This window comes from Protopterus annectens, chromosome 4.part1 (genome assembly GCF_019279795.1).
Source record: "Protopterus annectens isolate FY-2018-M chromosome 4.part1, PAN1.0, whole genome shotgun sequence".
Classification (NCBI taxonomy): Eukaryota; Metazoa; Chordata; order Ceratodontiformes; family Protopteridae; genus Protopterus; species Protopterus annectens.
In genome coordinates, this window is record NC_056734.1 from 53438268 (window position 1) to 53457376 (window position 19109).

A 19109-nucleotide genomic window follows, 5' to 3' on the forward strand; every position below is an offset into this window, starting at 1 on the left:
CACTTATCAAATGCTATGTAAAAATCAGTGTAAACCAAGATTATATAGTCATAGGTTCAAAGGTTATTACTACGCTAACTGCCCTTGTAAGCCATTTTAAGCCTAGCCGATTATCTCTTATGAGACTCAAACCCTGCACCTTGTGTTTGTAAGGCAAACACATTAGCCATTAAGCCACCCTCCCAACCCCAAGTTCTCATTCTAAAAAAGGTATAGACCTCCTTGAAACTGATTACATGTATTGAACTGCAATCATAGGACTGCATACATATCTGCTGATTTCACCAGATTCAAATGTAGTGAAAGTTTTAAAACATGAGAAGAACAAGTCTAAGATGACTTTCCATTCATGAAGCTTGCGCCAGGTGCAGGCATAGCATAGGGAGTATAACACCAAATATGGCCACCGAGCTATTCAGGTACGATCCAATTCCACGTGCACTACCAGCGTACGCCAGATCTGAGCAGCCCTCGGCTTAGGTATGCTAATCACCCCATGCACAGTGCAGCACCATGCAAATGAAGGTACATAGCAATTCATGAAGTGGTGCAGGCATAGCCCCACAGAAATGTAAACCAAAAAAAACGGTTTACATTTTTCCAAACAGAACATCAGAGCTATGAAAGCGGACCAGACTCATGTATTACAAAGTTAACATATGCCAATGGCTAAATATACAGCCAATGGCATAAAAAAAGATGCACAACACCTAAAAAACAACATTTAATGTCATGTCCACAGTAACGCAAAGTACAACCGCAGGGCATGTGTGCGAAAATGGGAACACAAAGAAAATATAAACAAATGTCATAAAATCGCAATGTAATACAAATCATGATTTCACCATAATACTCAATGGTATGCATGGTACACAACAAGCAAGGGTTGCTAAGGGTCTGTGACAGTGTTCGGCATGGTAACTAGGAATTAGTAGTCAATGCCATGCAAATGAGGCAAGTAATAGTGAATCGCAAATGTCCCGCCGGACTAAGGATGTACCATACGGTGCAGCGCTACAACACCGAGGAGTGGTTTAGAGGTATACATGACATCAGCAGTGGGGTGTGCTACCATAGCTGTAAGCACATTGGAGCAATGCAAATCCAGCCTGGCCATTGCTAAGCAAAGCCACAGGACAGGGGTGGGGATGTAGGTATAGCATCGTTTAGCTGAGAGCACATATGGTGCCCGAAAGGGCATACATGGATGAAAATGTGCCCGAAACCCTGTAAGCGGACGCATGCGCCGTGCACCATAGCTCAAACAGGAAGGTTAGGGGAAGAAAATAAGGAAATGCCGCAGTAGGGTAATTGGAGTACAACTGATCAATTAACACCTATTAACTCACAGTGGGCAAACGATGGCAGCTGACAAGTCTGCTCGCAGAAACCTGCAAAACAGGATAGGGGAGGTGTCGGATTGCAAAGAAAAGAGAACTGTCATAGCAGAGCAAAGCAAACCTGCAGTAGACCGGCAATAGAACACATTATGCAAGATAAGCCAGGTTTAGGAAATTACAAATGAAAGCAGGCTGCTGGATGCATGCCAGAAAATGGGAGGTGAAACATTAAGAAATGTAAAGGGAAGGGCAAGAGGTAATCCATGGCAGCCAAATGTAATTCAACACCAAAGGCACCACAATAATAGTACCTGTCGTAAAACACATAAGATACCCTATAGCTACAATCGTACATACACACCCTATGACATCATCAGTGTTCACAGCACAATACTATAAAGTGTGAAAGTACCTCACACACACCTGCATATTCCCAAACACTGCACCATTGGTGTAAACAGGTGGGGAACTTTTACAATGTACATGTTGGGAGCTGCCATAGCTGTGATTCATCACCGTGTGCTAGAGACTGAAGGTGTTGTGGAGGATGATGCTGACAACCACCGCAGGCCCCGGAGGAGGAGAAGAGTGTTCAGACCAAGGGTAACCTACCAGGGGCTACATGATCTGGAGATAGTACAGCATTACAGGGTGGACAGTGACATCTTACAGCAAATAGTTGAGCTGTGCCGGCCACGCCTAAGATCCAGAAACAACAGAGGAGAACCCATCCTAGTAGACACAAAGGTATGTGTAAGCTTGTGAATACTAGCCACAGGTACCTTTCAAAGGCCAACAGGAGATATAAGGGGGATCTCACAGGCATCAGCATCCAAGGTACTACACCAGTTCCTGGATGCCATGTTACCACATGCCAATGAGCATATATACTTCCCCCGAACTCAGGATGAGTTGGCCAGCAATATGTGTCTCTTCCACCATGTGGCACACTACCTGGAGGTACTGGGTGCGATAGACTGCACACACATACATATCAAGTCACCACCCGGTGAGCATGGTAGACGCTACATAAACCGCAAGGGATACCACTCTATCAACTGCCAGGTCATGTGCAATGCCCAGGGCATTATCATGGATGTGTGTTTTGGCAGCCCTGGAAGCTACCATGACTCCCACATCTGGCATGCCTCACAACTGTATCAGGTATTTGTCAGGGGGGACATCCCACATGGCCACCTTGTGGGGGATGCTGGCTATGCACTGGAGCTGTGGATGATGACTTCCATCAGAAATGCACACACACCCATGCAAGAAAGCCATAATGAGGCACACACACAAACCAGAATCATTATAGAGCATGTGTTCGGGATTCTGAAATCACAGTTCTGTTGCTTGGACATATCTGGTGGAGCCTTGCAGTACTGTCCAGGCACGTGTGCCCACATCTTCATAGTATGTGCCATGCTACATAATAAGATCCTGCGGAAACAGCTGCAGCAGGATCATAATGGTGAAGGCCCTCACAGCCCACCACAATTGCCAAGGCCATCACAGGCACAGAGGGATTCAGACCATGAACACCCTGTGCCAGCCACAGTAGGCAGACAGAGGCGTGCCCAATATGCCTACACCTTGGCAAAGAGGGAACATATAGCACATACTCTGACAGTGTAGGCCCCTACGGACTGAAACACCTCTCCACCTGCACACACAGTAAAGTGGATGGCACACACACACGACCACCTGTAAATTGTAATGTATAGGTGGCCTATTGTGTGAATCCTACATAGGTAGCCCTCAACCTTTGCACACACAACAGCTATTGGAACAAGGAATGTCAACACCTGAACAGTACATGCACCTATCAGCATATGTTGGTACTGTATGTATAGGTTCCTAGGTACATCGGTAGGTACACGTCCAATTGTCAGAGGCCATTCATCAATCGAAGCAAACAGTATCTGCTGTCACCACCACATCGAGTAACCAACTGTCCCTCAGTGGAGCAGAGCCAATTGCGGGATCCATGTGTGTAATCACTGTTCCCCACACACTCTGCATGGATTCCCTAGTGTGTTAATGAGGGGATCTATATAATGTAATCATGGATGTAGTGGCAAAGCATGGGGTGTACTCGTGACAGGTATCTGTCACCCCAGCATGCTCCACCTATGGTTGTGTGAAGGTGTAGCACATTATAGTGTATGGCTCACTGTGACATACGTTCCCAATGCTAGAGCACATCCATTAAACATCACTTGGACATACCATTAATAGGTCTCATCCATATGTAAATTAACTGAGTTACCCATTTGACTGCAGTATGGAGTAACAGACGTAGTACAGTCCACATACAAAATGCCATAACATGTGTACAAATCCCAGATGCCCAAGTGGTAAATGCACTGACTGTCGTGCATGTCCCTGGTTCCACGTCCTGCAAGGGACATTACGTAATCCCGAAGGCACGAATAATGGATGTTGGATGCAGGTCATCAGATCAGGTTTAGCACATGTTAGCGGAAATATGCATTGCCCAGTGCGGGTAAGCGTAGTTTAAACATGACTATATGGATATGCACGAAACAGGGCTAAGCTTCTCTGAATATCGTGCGGATCATGGTCAATGATATCCAGAACAGGTGAAACTAGCATTATTCACCCCTGTACTAATAGTGCCTGCTCTGAAGGGTAAAACGACCACTGCCAGGAGTAGAACATGCAATCATGTACACAATCACCTAGCACTAAGCTACCCAAGATGTACCAACAGCAGGTGTGTAATGTGACAGGTTCAAACACAAATGTGCGGAGTCCAGGAAACAGTATACACCGACATGTACACAATGAAATGTGTATTCTCCCTCTCACTCTCTCTCTCTCTCTCTATATATATATATATATATATATATATATATATATACATATATATGCAATAGAGATAGAAAGGGTGATAGAGAGATATATGTTGATATATACGGATTCACCTATATCTGCAAATATATAGATAGATCAATGACATGTACACAACCATGGAGGTAGAAATAAATAGGATACTGCCAACTATGGAATGTGTCACATATTGACACACGTAACCACGAGGCTTAAAGACCGAAAGAACACAGTACCGGAACACTGGAACCGCGTGTAATATTATCACGATATTAAGGGACATTTAGTTATCGCTGCCGGTGTTGCGGTCCACGTAGGTACTGTGTTCAACTATGTTTGTGATTGCTGTAGTCTGTGCATGTGTGTGTTGAGGGTGCCATGTGCATTTCCGTGGGACTGTTATGTGTGTGTGTGTGTGTGTGTGTGTGTGTGTGTGTGTTTGCATTGTGTGTCTGTTAGTGCTAACTCAGAGGTAGATCATTACGGTAGGTGTGGTTATAGCTGGTCGTAGGCATACAGTTACCACCTGTCCCACTTTAAGAGGGACAGCCCCTCCCTGGGCAGTTGTGTCCTGACAAAAAATATTAAAAAGGACAAATGTCAGAGATTGTAGGACATAATTATGTCCCATATATTATGTAATAGTTGCATTAAATAGTTATGCCTGTATCTACAAAATGTAAATGTTACATGAAGCATGATAAGTAGCTAAAGTGCTACAAGAATAAGTATGTATTCAGGATAAAAGTATATTCTATCTTGTGTACTGACCATGGGTATGTGTCAGCCTGTAAACACTGATGTGTGTCCTGCAAATGGCCCACTATGGCCATTTGAAAAAGTGGCAACCCATGTCAAAGAGGTTCAGTCACCAACACAACTGCAATGAGTGCAAATATCTGTGACAGAAATACACGAGACAGCTGTCATTTAGTAACATTCCTTTACATATCGCTGCATTTCCGGAGATATGGAAGTATCAACCTCACCTGCATACTATACAGAAACCAGTTAACAATGGCTCAATGTATAAGCCCATAACAACCATAGTTCAGTCTACTAACTGATAGGTCTTCAATTAGGGAGGGAGCCCACACACATATATGGAATATGTAGAAATGCAGTCCCCACAAACCTGTATATGCTATGTACACCCACCTACATCACCCCCACACCTGAAACAATTGCAATACAGACTGTAATAACATCACAAACATCCACTCACTCAATGACATCTGCAGAGGCGTTAACATACCTTGTGAGAGACACATGTGTAAAGGCGCCATGTGAAATCGTAGCTGTTGTATAATGGAACAGACGGCAATGTTACAGGTTTTGTTTGCAATAGTCCCTTATCAGATGGTTGAGATGACAGGTACACTCACATCTAGAACCACATACTCTAGCCATCACACACAATCCATGGGGGACTTGAATTCAAAATATCCATGTCTCTACAAATAGCAGTTGCAGTTCCTCAAAACAAAACACATACTCCCCGAAGGTAGGGCAAAATGGCAACGCCCAAGTGGAGAATTCAATTATACCCCACTGTTGCCGGGTAATTGGCGAATGGAGTAGCTGCACAGCTGATGTGCATGTAATAATTTACTCAGGAACACCAATTGGTGGCAGGAAACCACATGTTACAGGTATCAACGTATATAAGGATGACTTGCCATACATTCAAACCGTATGCTCATACCATAGACCCGTTTAAACAGTAAAGGTGTAAGAGAGATATTTACGAAGATTCAGAACGCTGACAAGGTATGTAGAACACTCAGTATGTTAGTGTACGTAGAGCCTGTTTTGTATTAATTAAAAGTGTACGCAATGCATAAAGTGGGAAAAGGTATTATGTAGTGATGTCTTGTTGAGCATAGTAATGCTTGTAGGAATTGTGTGTCCTGCTGTGGGCCACAAGGCAAACATCATATACACCACAAGGGATGTTACATGAGGGCTTTAAACAGAACAATTCCACACCACCCACCGTCAGTGGTAGGGTATGTCCAACAAGTACGTGCCATAGCGGGGGATAGTATATGTTGATATACTGTCACAGTAGGCATGTGTATGGGCATATAACGACAATAACATGCTTAAGGTGGTCCTGCTGTGCAAGTATGCTTTGCATTATGGGATCATGTGTAAAATATGTGTAATGTACAGTATTGTAGGTAGATATGTTAGATATTCTACACAGCATAACTGTTATATCATGCAAACAAAAGGTATTGTCTATTGGCATGTACAATACATAATAACAGGATACATATGGCTTGCAGTCATGGGACACTGTAACAGCATGATAGCTAATCAAAATGGAAGAGCTACTCAATTAACTATGCACAAAGGACATGCAATAGCTTCACAGGTTCATAGTGAGGTACTATGCTGTCTGGCAAGTCTATGTGTAAGCCCAACTACAGTGTTTACACTGGTGGCACCTCTCTAGGGTAGTGTCCTGTCTGTGAACAGCAGAGCCATGTGTTACTTGCACCTCTGTACAGTACAGCCACTGCAGTGATCCCTGGCGTATCAGTGTGACCGCCTACAGAGTCATCTATGACCGGTGTGTTGGGTATGTTATAACACCCTATTGGCTGTAGTTGATGGGCACATATGAGTCTGTGGGCTATAAGTAAATGTTGTTGTGTTTGGTGATGGGGGCTGCCTCTGGTACCTACACAGAGTATGGAGAGGTTCTGCAAATGCTGTACTAAGTATGGCCTGTGGTGGTGGAGATCTAGTGAGACTATGTAATGAGTGGGGTGTGTTGCAAATGTTAAACGTCCTCACATGAATGTCAGGTTCAGTCTGGGTTGGTGAGAGCATTACCTCCAGCATGGCTACATATGTGCATCTCCCACAGGCTGTAGTGTCGTATTTTGGGAGGTGAGCATTGACTGTGTACATGAGACAATTGCTCTATTGCCAAATGTTTGCCATATTCATCATATAGACAGGCAATAGCACTGGTAAGTGACACTTGGACATAATATTCAACCATGTCTCACAAGATATGTGAGTTACATGTGTACAACAGATGTACTGTAAGCAAGCTGGAAATGTAAGGACAGACAGTGTACTTGTAAGAAATTAGTTGGAATGGGTGCTATAGTAATTAGTAGCTCATGAAGTGCTTACATGTTCTGAACAAGTGCTGAGCATGAATATGCAATACAGATAGGGTGTTGGATAATATCAACGCACTGCAACCAAGTGGAGATGACAGTCATAATTGGAGGCACTGCACTATTACCCTGCTGAGTATGGTCTGCAAGTCTATGAACCTTTATCAATGTAGATGTTAGCAGTACAGAAGTAGATGACAGTACAGATGATTTCACACTGCACAGCATACCTGTGACAGGTCATAGGACATCATCACCAATACCGTGTTCCAGCTACACTGAGTATACTAGATGTACCTTCGTATGTCACAGGAGTGTTCTACCAGTGGCCTTTTGACAGAAGCAACACTACAAAAGGTGACTGAGTAACATGTGCATATCACACCAGTGGCAGCTACAGTAAAACAGGGTTAATGTTTTGTACTCCCCCCTCATTGTAGCCCATACCACACAGACAAATGGGAGGCATCTGTGTATGTAAGGATGTGAATGGCTATGACCTAGGAGCAATAGCTGTCTCAGTGTTGTGGACAACATACAGAATGGGTTTTGTGGGTGAGGTGTATGACATATGTGCACAATCTGACAGCTGATAATAGCATTGTCACCGCTAGGTGAATAACCCTGTACCCATTAACTATCACCTAGGCAGCGGTCAACATTATGGACACTGTGTAAGGGATGATGCTGTGCAGTTCACCTCCCTGAGTTGGTGATGTCTCCAGGCATATTAGGTAGTCATACGAGGCACCCATGTCATGACAGGGTGCCATCCATGAGCATGGAGAACATTGGACAGGCATTCTCAGCACTTGGGTGACCAATATCGGATCACATATCACCTTTAAGGGGTATTGGCCATGCGTGGATGAGCGATACCAGCCTTCACAATCCTCATCTCCACTATGCAGCATGCTGGATACCTTGCATAAAGACATGTGCTACACTGTGATGTGGACATGCTACACATACATATCTTGATCTGAAAGACATACGTCATGGACAGCCACCGTCCTACTACAAGGATCGCCACATGCTGGACAGATCCCTGTGCCATACATGTTACATACTCCTGCCATACCATGCAACCCTGTCCATCAAAGCTGAACATGTCATCTCTGTCATACATGGTGCGATGACCACATGGTAGATGTATTATTAACTGTCTGAATCAGTAATGTGTCACTGATGCACCTCGTGGTGGCAAAATGGCTGTCAGATACTGCTAGAAAACCTTGCCCGTACATGCTATAGTTGATAACCATCCCTGCGAATGATGTCCGGCTAGCCATTGTCCCATGTCTATCACATGTGCAACACAGGCGATACGTGGCAGGATGTTGAACTTTTGTACATTGCAGTGTAGATGTATATGGCAAAACACATGCATGTAAAGATTTTCGTGCATATGTGTGCATTGTCACTGCTCATGTCCATTAAGGCAGTGCATGTGTTGATATGTGACATATTCACAGCATGAAGGTCAACAGCATTACTGTGGACAAATCCAGGCATGTGCTGATATGTAAGAACACCAGTACAGGCAAACAGACATGCCCACATCAAGGCAGCATTCACATGGAGTATGAACAATGTAATGAGGTGACACACATATATGGTGATGATATCCAATGCATAACGAGTGTTACATGTGTGTGACACAAACATGTGAGTCGTATCAGTGTCATGATGATTTGCAAAGATAACTGTTCAGATATACTAGATTTAATAAAAATGTATGTGCAGCTGTATCTCTATACATCTCTGTGATACTGTGACCTGTCTCCATCATTATGTCTTCCAGATAATGCCTCGTTCACGCCTGCCAGAGTATAGCCACCTGGAGGATGATGCCCTCATCCCGTACCTCCATGAGAACTATGTGGTGTTGTTCAGCCATGTGCCACAGCATGCCCAGCAGCGTGACACCTGTGGAAGGACCTTTGCAGGAGGGTTAATGATGTGGGTGGCCATAACCGCACCTACCAGCAGGTGCGCAGACACTGCACGGACCTGATACGACATGCAAAACAGTGTGCCAATGCAATCACCAGGGAACCAGGTGGAACAGGTGGTGGGCCACCAACCCAGCCCCCACTCACACCCTCCAAGGAGCTACTGGCCAGCCTGGGGACACTCTCAGAACAGCATCCACAAACACTAGCTGCCAACGTGGAGGTGGGTGTCTCCCAACCAATGAGCATGGAGTTGCCTGGTAAGTCACTACTGCACATATGACTATTATATCCCATTTAGTTGCATGTGTCACTGTACAATATGTAATGTAACATCATATGCAAGGTATGTTTACACACATGCCGCATACTACAGTATGCTACCCTGTGTATGCACACATGTGCATACTATATGCTATTGTACAGGCAAATGTGTTAACATGCAAAGTGCATCCTGTGGCTGTCATACAGTCATGAATAACGTTCAAACTGCTGTGTCACCCCTATACAGGTACCTCTGGCGAGCCGCACAGACATCAGTCCATTGCAGGTGAGACAGTTATCAGTATCAGGCATGTTAATGCATATATCTATTCGCCATGTGGCCAGTTAACACATGTACACATAATGTATGGTCCAGTCACGATATACAGGTCGCATCTGTCATCATTCACACTGGCTACCCATGTGCAATATATACAAACTAAATGAAACACCGACATGAAACCACAGTATCTGTCATTGCTAGATGTGTGGATAGCTGTGCATACAACAGTGGAGGTGTTCAATGTAGGCAAATGTACTATACATTGGAACAACACATGTGTGGTACGCAAACAGTACCACACAGTGAGCTGGGATATGGGCAGCCTACAGGAGTCACCATTGTGTAGTATGCTCCTGCAATGGGTGCACACATTGTGATGTGACATCTGACATGTCCCAGACATGTAGTGTTCCGGCTGCAATATTGTCTCACTATCCCATAATACATACCCCACATACCAAACATACAACCCGTTGTCTGCATAGCCCTGTGGACAGTGACATATCTGACATCTATGGGTGTATGTCATATGGGACAACACAGACATGTGAGATAGATGGCCATCACAAACATTTGGCCAACACATGCTCACACATGGCCATGGAGGATGGCCAGAGACATGTAGCCACACAGTAGATGTGATGTGTATACACCCTGTTGCACATTGTCCACACATGGTCCAACTATAGCCTTAGTTGACTGATTATATAGTTGATGTGGAACACTGGACAGCCTAAAAGTCTGTGCACAGCTAGTGGAGGTGTCACTTAATTCGACCATATAAGATGTGTTGAACATCACGACTGTGTCATAGCATGACAGTAGTCACCTGTACAGCTTCCACAGACATTGACACCACATTAGATCACAGATACTGTACATTTCCCTTGCTGCTGTAGGACATCACTGTCAGCCATGCACCTCGCGTGTGTGGTACATTAATGTCATGTGGGACATGGTGTACTGACAAGTCTGCCATGTGTGGACATGGTTGCCAGGCAGCTAAGACTTTGTAGTAGTTGTGCAGGGGTGTATCCGTAGGTCTTCCAGTGACCTGTCACATGACAAAGCATGGTTTGGTGTGTATACACTTAAGCGACGTGGGTCACAATCCACAGTTATGTAATGTGTAAGCACGCAGTTATGGCTATTCACTGTGTGCGTATTACACACTGTATAGCAATATAGATGCCTCATGATGCCATGCAATTGCACAGTGTCTATACTTCACACTGTATAGCAATGTAGACATCTTACACTATCCTTCAATGCTCATGCACATTTGCTAAAAGTGCATTCTATCTGTAGGGCATACAGACAACACTGCAATGTGATACTCATTACAATGCTGTACATGTGTCAGGACACCATTGTGTCAGACATGTATGCATGTCAATGCACACATCATCAGATTACATGTCAAGGTCACTTCAGCCATGTGTACTGTTAACCTGTGCTGGTCCACATGGTGTATCACAGGGATGCATGCTTACTACTTTGATTGTGTGAACTGCATGGCTACTGATATGACACCTGCTTGCTGTTGTGTGCAACCCAGGGAGGTATGCTAACTACCACTATTAATGTCTGAGCTGCATGCCGTCTGCTGTATCACATGCATGCTGCATGCCGTCTGTCAAATCACATGCATGGTGTGTCTGTGTGTCTGTGCATCTGTGCGGCTGTGCATCTGTGTGTCTGTGTCTGTGTGTCTGTGTGTGTGTGTGTGTCTATTGTAATGTAGAGTCTTTCTTTGCATTCACAGGTGATGTAGGTGTGTTACCCTCCTGTGGTCCCATCTGATGTTAGTGTCCCCACAGATACTAACAGTGATGAACATATGCATGAGGTACAGGCAGGGTTGTCAGGGGCTGAATCTGTGCCAATGGTTGCCATCCCAGCTATGTCCCCCTCTTCTCCGCACACAGTTCTCATGCCAACACATACCGCATCACCAGTGGCCATAGAGGAAGGACAGTCAGCGTGTGTTAGCTTGGAACAGGAATGTGTGGTGGCTACAGAAGGTGTGTCTCCACACCATGGTGTCAGTGTAATGACTGCAGGTGTGCCACACAGGCATGTGGTCAGTGCCGCTCGTAGGAGGACCTCTGGCAGACATGCACCTGCAGGACAGAGTGCAGCAGCTGGTGTCACCAGATGCATGTTCCAGACTGTAATGGTGGCACAGGCACGTGCTGAACGGCAGAACAGAGAAGGGCAGAGGCTTCAGAGGGTTGCTATCCATACTCTAAACGACAACATCCAGGCATTGGCAAATGCTCAACAGCAGATTGCTGATGTTCTGGACAGGCGATTGGGTGACATGGTTGGAATCCTTGCCCATGGCATGGCAATCCACGAGCGTGAGCGGTCTGTGCTGGAACATCTGGTAGGAGTGAGGCATAGGCCATGTGGACGTATGCCAGCTACACCACCTAATGCATGTCAACGTGAACGAGCCACATCACATGCCCACTCCCATAGTGCCAGTAGCAGTAGCAGTGCAGCTGGTCCTGCGCTGTCCACACCAGGACACAGCAGGCCACATGGACGTGGCCCTGGACATTCCCAGTGGGGACATGGTTCCAGTGGACATGGGTCATCGGACAGCAGCCAATCTGTACCTTCACCTGGTAGTGCCCGTGCAACCCCTGGCAGGCACAGGTCACATGGCCGTGTCCGGGCACAGTGAGCTGTACATCCTGGTCTGTACCATCTGGAGCTGTCAATAATACCCCTGTGTAGGCCTGACAAAAGGCAGAACTGTGTGCACACATACATGCACACAGCAGAAACATCTGTAAGGCACTGCAACACCCACAAGCATAATGACCACACATGTCCAATCAGATCACCGGCCCTTACCCACACGCATGATGTAATCCACCGGTGCAGCCTATGCCCCTGGCAAACATTATCACCCTGTGCATATGATGATGCCTGTGCCGCATCCCTGTCATCCACACCATCGGTGCAGGGACATGCTCATATGGTCTGATGCACAGAGTGAACAGAATAGTGAGATAAGTGTCTATTACATTAGTTGTGTACTGTTGACACGCAAAAGACATACCATGTAGTACAGGTTTATAATGCATTGTTATATGTTCACAGTATGTGTCTTGGTAACAACGGTAACAGCATGTTGGTAATTATGCCCTGCTTCCCTCCTTAAGGTCTACTTGCATGTGTCAATATGTAGCAGTGTTTGCAGTTTCACATGTGTAAGTGTGGAGTACTCACAGGCATGTATGGCAATACCAGCATGCTATACGTAGCCTCAACCTCACTGTTAGAAAGGTTACCATTCCACAGATGTCCACACATCTACTGATCCAGAAGCATGTGGGCTGTTTAATAGGCTACAGTGGCTAGAGACGTGACATCCATACCAGGTCACATCACAGGTATAGTGACATGGTGCAGGGGGTTTACACAGCGGTCTGGCCGATGATAACGTTAGAGGCCACTTGATAGCATGAGGCCTCACTGTGTAGCAGTAATACATTGTCACATTATAGACATACACAGAAACACACAGTAACATGCCCACACTCACGGGGTCAACAACACTATAACGCACAATCGATAGTGTTGAGGTGAGGACCCCTGCCTATGTGGTAATCACCCTCACAGTACTGTGCACCCACATGACGTGACACAGAGAATGAACATGTACAGGTAGCCAGTAAGGCTGTGACCGATGGCATCAACAGGGTAGTTGACTGCATCACCATGAGGGGTTAGGGATCCTGTCTGTTCTGTATGGTAGCATACACCCTCACTCCATGCACCAGACAGCCATACATACATACACACACACACACATACTGTGGAGTCCACAAATGTCATTCACATACAGATAGCTGACATGTGTGATACACACACCACCCCTGCCTACGTCATACTTTCTACACTGCAGTATGTACAGATCTCTACAACAGTGTACAGGGGTGTGTAACAATTGGGATGTATTCCCCACCATACATGGCATATATGGTCACACAAGCAAACCCACATGGCAGTACTGTGAATCATACAGCTGCTATATGATGATACTTCTGACAGACATGCAGCAGTATTGGCTGCATTATGTGTACCAACGTTACCTTCGGCAATTGTGCTGCTATATGCACACAGGAGGATGTAAGTGTTACAGGTGTCAAGTGATTTAGAGTCAGTAACACCCTGACTGCTGTGTAGGTTGTATGTCTTCACCTGCAAGTAACAGTAACATAGCATACTGTTTGTACATGTAATGGTAGGATGGCTTGTGACACACCTGTGGGTCGTCTTCAGCAAGCATCCATCTGCAAAGGTGGATCACCACTTTATGTACACACATCCATCCATACCTGATGTACATCCTACCGTACTGTCAGTATTTCACCATATACAGGTGTCAATGATGGGGCTGAATTGCAACTGCATGTTGTAGTTAGGCACAGATGGATGACATACATCAGCTACTGCACATGCATGGTAGCTGCATGCACACCACTACATGTACATGTGTGTTGGTCTTACATTCCTGTCATGTAGCCATGTTTGTATGCATTGCAATTGGTGGACATGTGTGATGACATACATAACACCTGGACTGCTGTATGATATGATGGTTGTCATGGGTAACTAGTACAGAGGGAATGTTACCTCGGTCAACATTGCTACCTTATGTACTGTTAGCATTCAACAGCCATGGACCTACCTTCCATGTGCATGCGTGTGATTGCTGTAGCCACTTGTCTGCACGGAGGACAGCAAAAGCTATGCGATGTACATATGTGTTGTGTGTGTGTGGGCCATGTACATATCCACTGCGATTACATGTATGTCATATCCAAACATGAGTGTTCTTTGGTGTACAGCGACAGTCATCTGTTGCAGCTGTATAAGACCCAGGGCCCCTGTTATGTGTAGAGCCGACCTGGTTATGAACAGTGGTATCATTGCGTTGCATAACACATGATGGAATCCTGTGAGTACATGTGTAGTCTGCACAGTTGATGTAGACCTATGTACAGTCCACTGGTCATGAGTCACATGGTGTTGTAGTAATGTACGGATGTGTGTTGCTGGTCCAAGGACATGGTGATGTCTGAGGGCTACATAGTAGAATGCGGCATTTACCACTGTGATCTGCACCTGAGACATCTGTGATGGCTCTTGAGAGTGTACTGGTCAGTACATGTCAGTGGCCTTCATGTACGTGGGGACAGTAACACCAAACTGTGCCCTTCCATGTTTAGAATCCGTGTGCATGCAAGACAGCCCTTCGCTACTACTAAGTGTTTGAGCATGCCCAGTATGCCGTTGTGTAGCTGGACACACAGTACATTCCAAACTGTGCCCTTCCGTGTTTAGAATCTGTGTGCATGCAACACAGCCCTTCGCTACTACTGTGTGAGCATGCGCAGTATGCCGTTGTGTAGATGGACACACAGTAAATTCCAAACTGTGCCCTTCTGTGTTTAGAATCCATGTGCATGCAAGACAGCCCTTCGCTACTACTAAGTGTGTGAGCATGCCCAGTACACCGTTGTGTAGATGGACACACAGTACATTCCAAACGGACGTGTGACACTAAGTGTGTGAGCATGCCCAGTGACACCTTGTGTCGGTTATATGCCTCTGTGTATGGGCATGGCCATTGAAATCCTGTATAGCGATGGTGGTCATCCAGGCAACAGATGTCCATACCCAAGTCAGGATGGATTCCTACATTGAACACACTGTGTCGTGAAGGGTGTACTGTCTGTGGCACATCTCGTATCTATGAAGTGTTGTAATAGTGCTCCGTAGATAGGCAGTTGTCCCACTCACACCACTGCCGTGTGTTTGTCTACATCTGCCTTGGGACAGTAATATGCTTTTAGACTGTTCACTCTCTCTATACATTCCCTATTGGCTTTTGCCTTTGCGGATGATGTCATTTTCGACTCCCAGCCCTGCCAAGTGTGTGTGTGTGTGTGTGTGTGTGTTTCCAGATGCCTGGGGACAAAGTAATGCTTTTAGACAGCTCACTCCCCATACATTCCCTATCGGCGTCTTTGCCTTTGTGGATGATGTCATCCACCTAGAAGTATGCCTCTGGGAGTGCTGTGTTCCAGTAATCTCGGTAGCACGTTCTGTAACTGTGTAGTGCTGTAGTGTGATAAGTTAGTTAGGTGTACGTTCAACTCCCAGCCCTGCCAAGTGGTATGTGTGTTTCCAGCTTCCTGGGGACAGAGTAATGCTTTTAGATGGCTCACTCCCCATACATTCCCTATCGGCGTCTTTGCCTCTGCGGATGATGTCATCCACCTAGAAGTATGCCTCTGGGAGTTCTGTTTTCCAGTAATCTCGGTAGCGCGTTCTGTAACTGCATAATGCTGTAGTGTGATAAGGTAGTTAAGTGTATGTTTGACTCCCAGCCCTGCCAAGTGTATGTGTGTGTGTATTTCCAGGTGCCTGGGGGCAGAATAATGCTTTTAAATGGCTCATTCCCCATACATTCCCTATCAGCGTCTTTGCCTTTGCAGAGGATGTCATCCACCTACAAGTATGCCTCTGGGAGTGCTGTGTTCCAGTAATCTCGGTAGTGTGTTCTGTAACTGCGTAATGCTGTAGTGTGATGAAGTAGTTAGGTGTATGTTCGACTCCCAACCCTACCAAGTGTGTGTGCTTCCAGCTGCCTGAGGGCAGAGTCATGCTTTTAGATGGCTCACTCCCCTACATTCCCTATCAGCGTCTTTGCCTCTGCGGATGACGTCATCCACCTAGAAGTATGCCTCTGGGAGTTCTGTGTTTCAGTAATCTCGGTAGCGTGTTCTGTAATTGTGTAATGCTGTAGTGTGATAAGGTAGTTAGGTGTATGTTCGACCTCTAGCTCTGCCACGTGTGTGTGTTTCCAGCTGCCTGGGGACAGAATAATGCTTTTAGACGGCTCACTCCCCATACATTCCCTATCAGCGTCTTTGCCTTTGTGGATGATGTCATCCACCTAGAAGTATGCCTCTGGGAGTGCTGTGTTTCAGTAATCTCGGTAGCGCGTTCTGTAACTGTGTAATGCTGTAGTGTGATAAAGTAGTTAGGTGTATGTTCGTCACCCAGCCCTGCCAAGTGTGTGTGTATGTGTTTGTGTGTTTCCAGCTGTCTGGGGATAGAGTAATGCTTTTAGACGGCTCACTCCCCATATGCGTCTTTGCCTTTGCGGATGATGTCATCCACCTAGAAGTATGCCTCTGGGAGTGCTGTGTTCCAGTAATCTCGGTAGCGCATTCTGTAACTGCATAATGCTGTAGTGTAATAAGGTAGTTAGGTGTATGTTCGACTCCCAGCCCTGCCAAGTGTGTGTGTGTTTCCAGCTGCATGGGGACAGAGTAATACTTTTAGACGGCTCACTCCCCATACATTTCTTATTGGCGTCTTTGCCTTGCTGATGATGTCATCCACCTAGAAGTATGCCTGTGGGAGTGCGGTGATGCTGAAACTCTGTAGCATGTTCTGTTACTGCATAATGCTGTAGTGAGGTAAACTAGACAGGTAGGTGCTCGATTCCAAGGCATAGCAGGTGTGTGTGTTTGGCAGTTATACTGTATGTGTTGGTATCTGTGGGTGGCTAGCTGTGGGATGTGTTCAGTGTGTTTTGTTGCTGACCTATATACTGTCCACAGCCCGCATATTCTGCCAAGACACTGGTTTGTCAACACATACATTCATCAATAGGTCCGGTGAGTAAATGTCAGCAGCCTTACTCTTACTCTTGATACAGTCTGACCCGTGTGATGCAACAAAACACACGTGCCTTGATAGTAACAACACTACATGATGCAGGTGGCACATGTAGTTTCCTTTTCATTCCTGTCTAATGCTTTGCTGTCATGTGGTCCGCTGTTGTGATATATATGCAATATCTACATATGTGTGCACATGTATATGTGTGTATGTATATATATATATATATATATATATATATATATATATATATATATATATACATATATATATATATATATATATATATATATATATATATATGTGTGTGTGTCTATGTATATATGTACACAAATAATATATATGATATATGTAGATGTGAACATATATGTCTGGGGACATCAGCACTATTGAATGTTTGTGCCGGATGATCTGTACGTGATAACCTGGGATACATGTACATCTGCCATGGCGTAGTGGTAATGCACATCGTCTGTAGTATGCAGGGTCATGGGTTGTAGTCGTGTAGACAAAGGTTATTTTGTTGCTGGGAAGACCATGGGACATTGAATATGGCGATAGTAAGGCACCTGTTGCCAGATGTGTATGGATCTGAGCGACACTGAGCAGTGGTTATTAATTTGGAGGTTTGGTATGGGTCATATGACTATTCATTAGAAGACTATACTATGCAGATGAGGTTGACAATAGTGTATCCAATTTATCCCCAGGGTGTGATGCAGGTTACTGGAGTGTATGTGTGTAGTTAGCTGGGTGCAGGGCTCGAATATAGTTGACAGGTTAGGAGGGGGGTCAGGCATACTGTACGTACATTGCAGAATTGTGCCTCGGGAGTGCTCCTGCCTTAGCACGCCTAAGCTAGGGGTGTGTCTATATCTGCCTGGTGACATTGGGAGGGACAACAGCAGTGGTGGGGTAGTCAGGGTGTACAGGCTGCACAAACAGGTGTTGATCAGCACAATCAGCAGATGACATGGCCAGCCCACACCTGAACAGTACGGTAATGCGAGCAAGCAGCATACACACAGGTTTCGTCCACACTCTACACCACCGGTGTATACCTGCGGGGACATGTCATGACACAGTCCAACCAATTGAGAAGGGCTGCAGCAGGCAACATAAACCAACATGTGCAGGAGGCTGAGGGCAGTGAGGATGTGTATGCTGCCGAACAACCCTTACTGGGGTGACATAAGACTTTATAGACCCAGGGTGACTTACCAGGGGCTACATGAGCTGGGGATGGTGGAGCACTATGGGGTGGACAGAGACCTCCTACAGCGGCTTGTTGACCTGTGCCTGCCACACCTGACACATCAAACAGGCTGAGGGAAACCCATCACAGTGGATACCATGGTATGTGTTGGCCTAGGTGTACTAGCCACAGGTACCTCACACAGCACAACTGGAGATATCATGGGTATCTCAAAGGCATCTCCATCCAGAGCATTGCACCAATTCACAGACGCCATGTCAATACATGCTAGTGAGCACATACATGTCCTCAACACACGTGATTAGTAGACCAGCAATATGCATCAGTTCAACCACATGGATG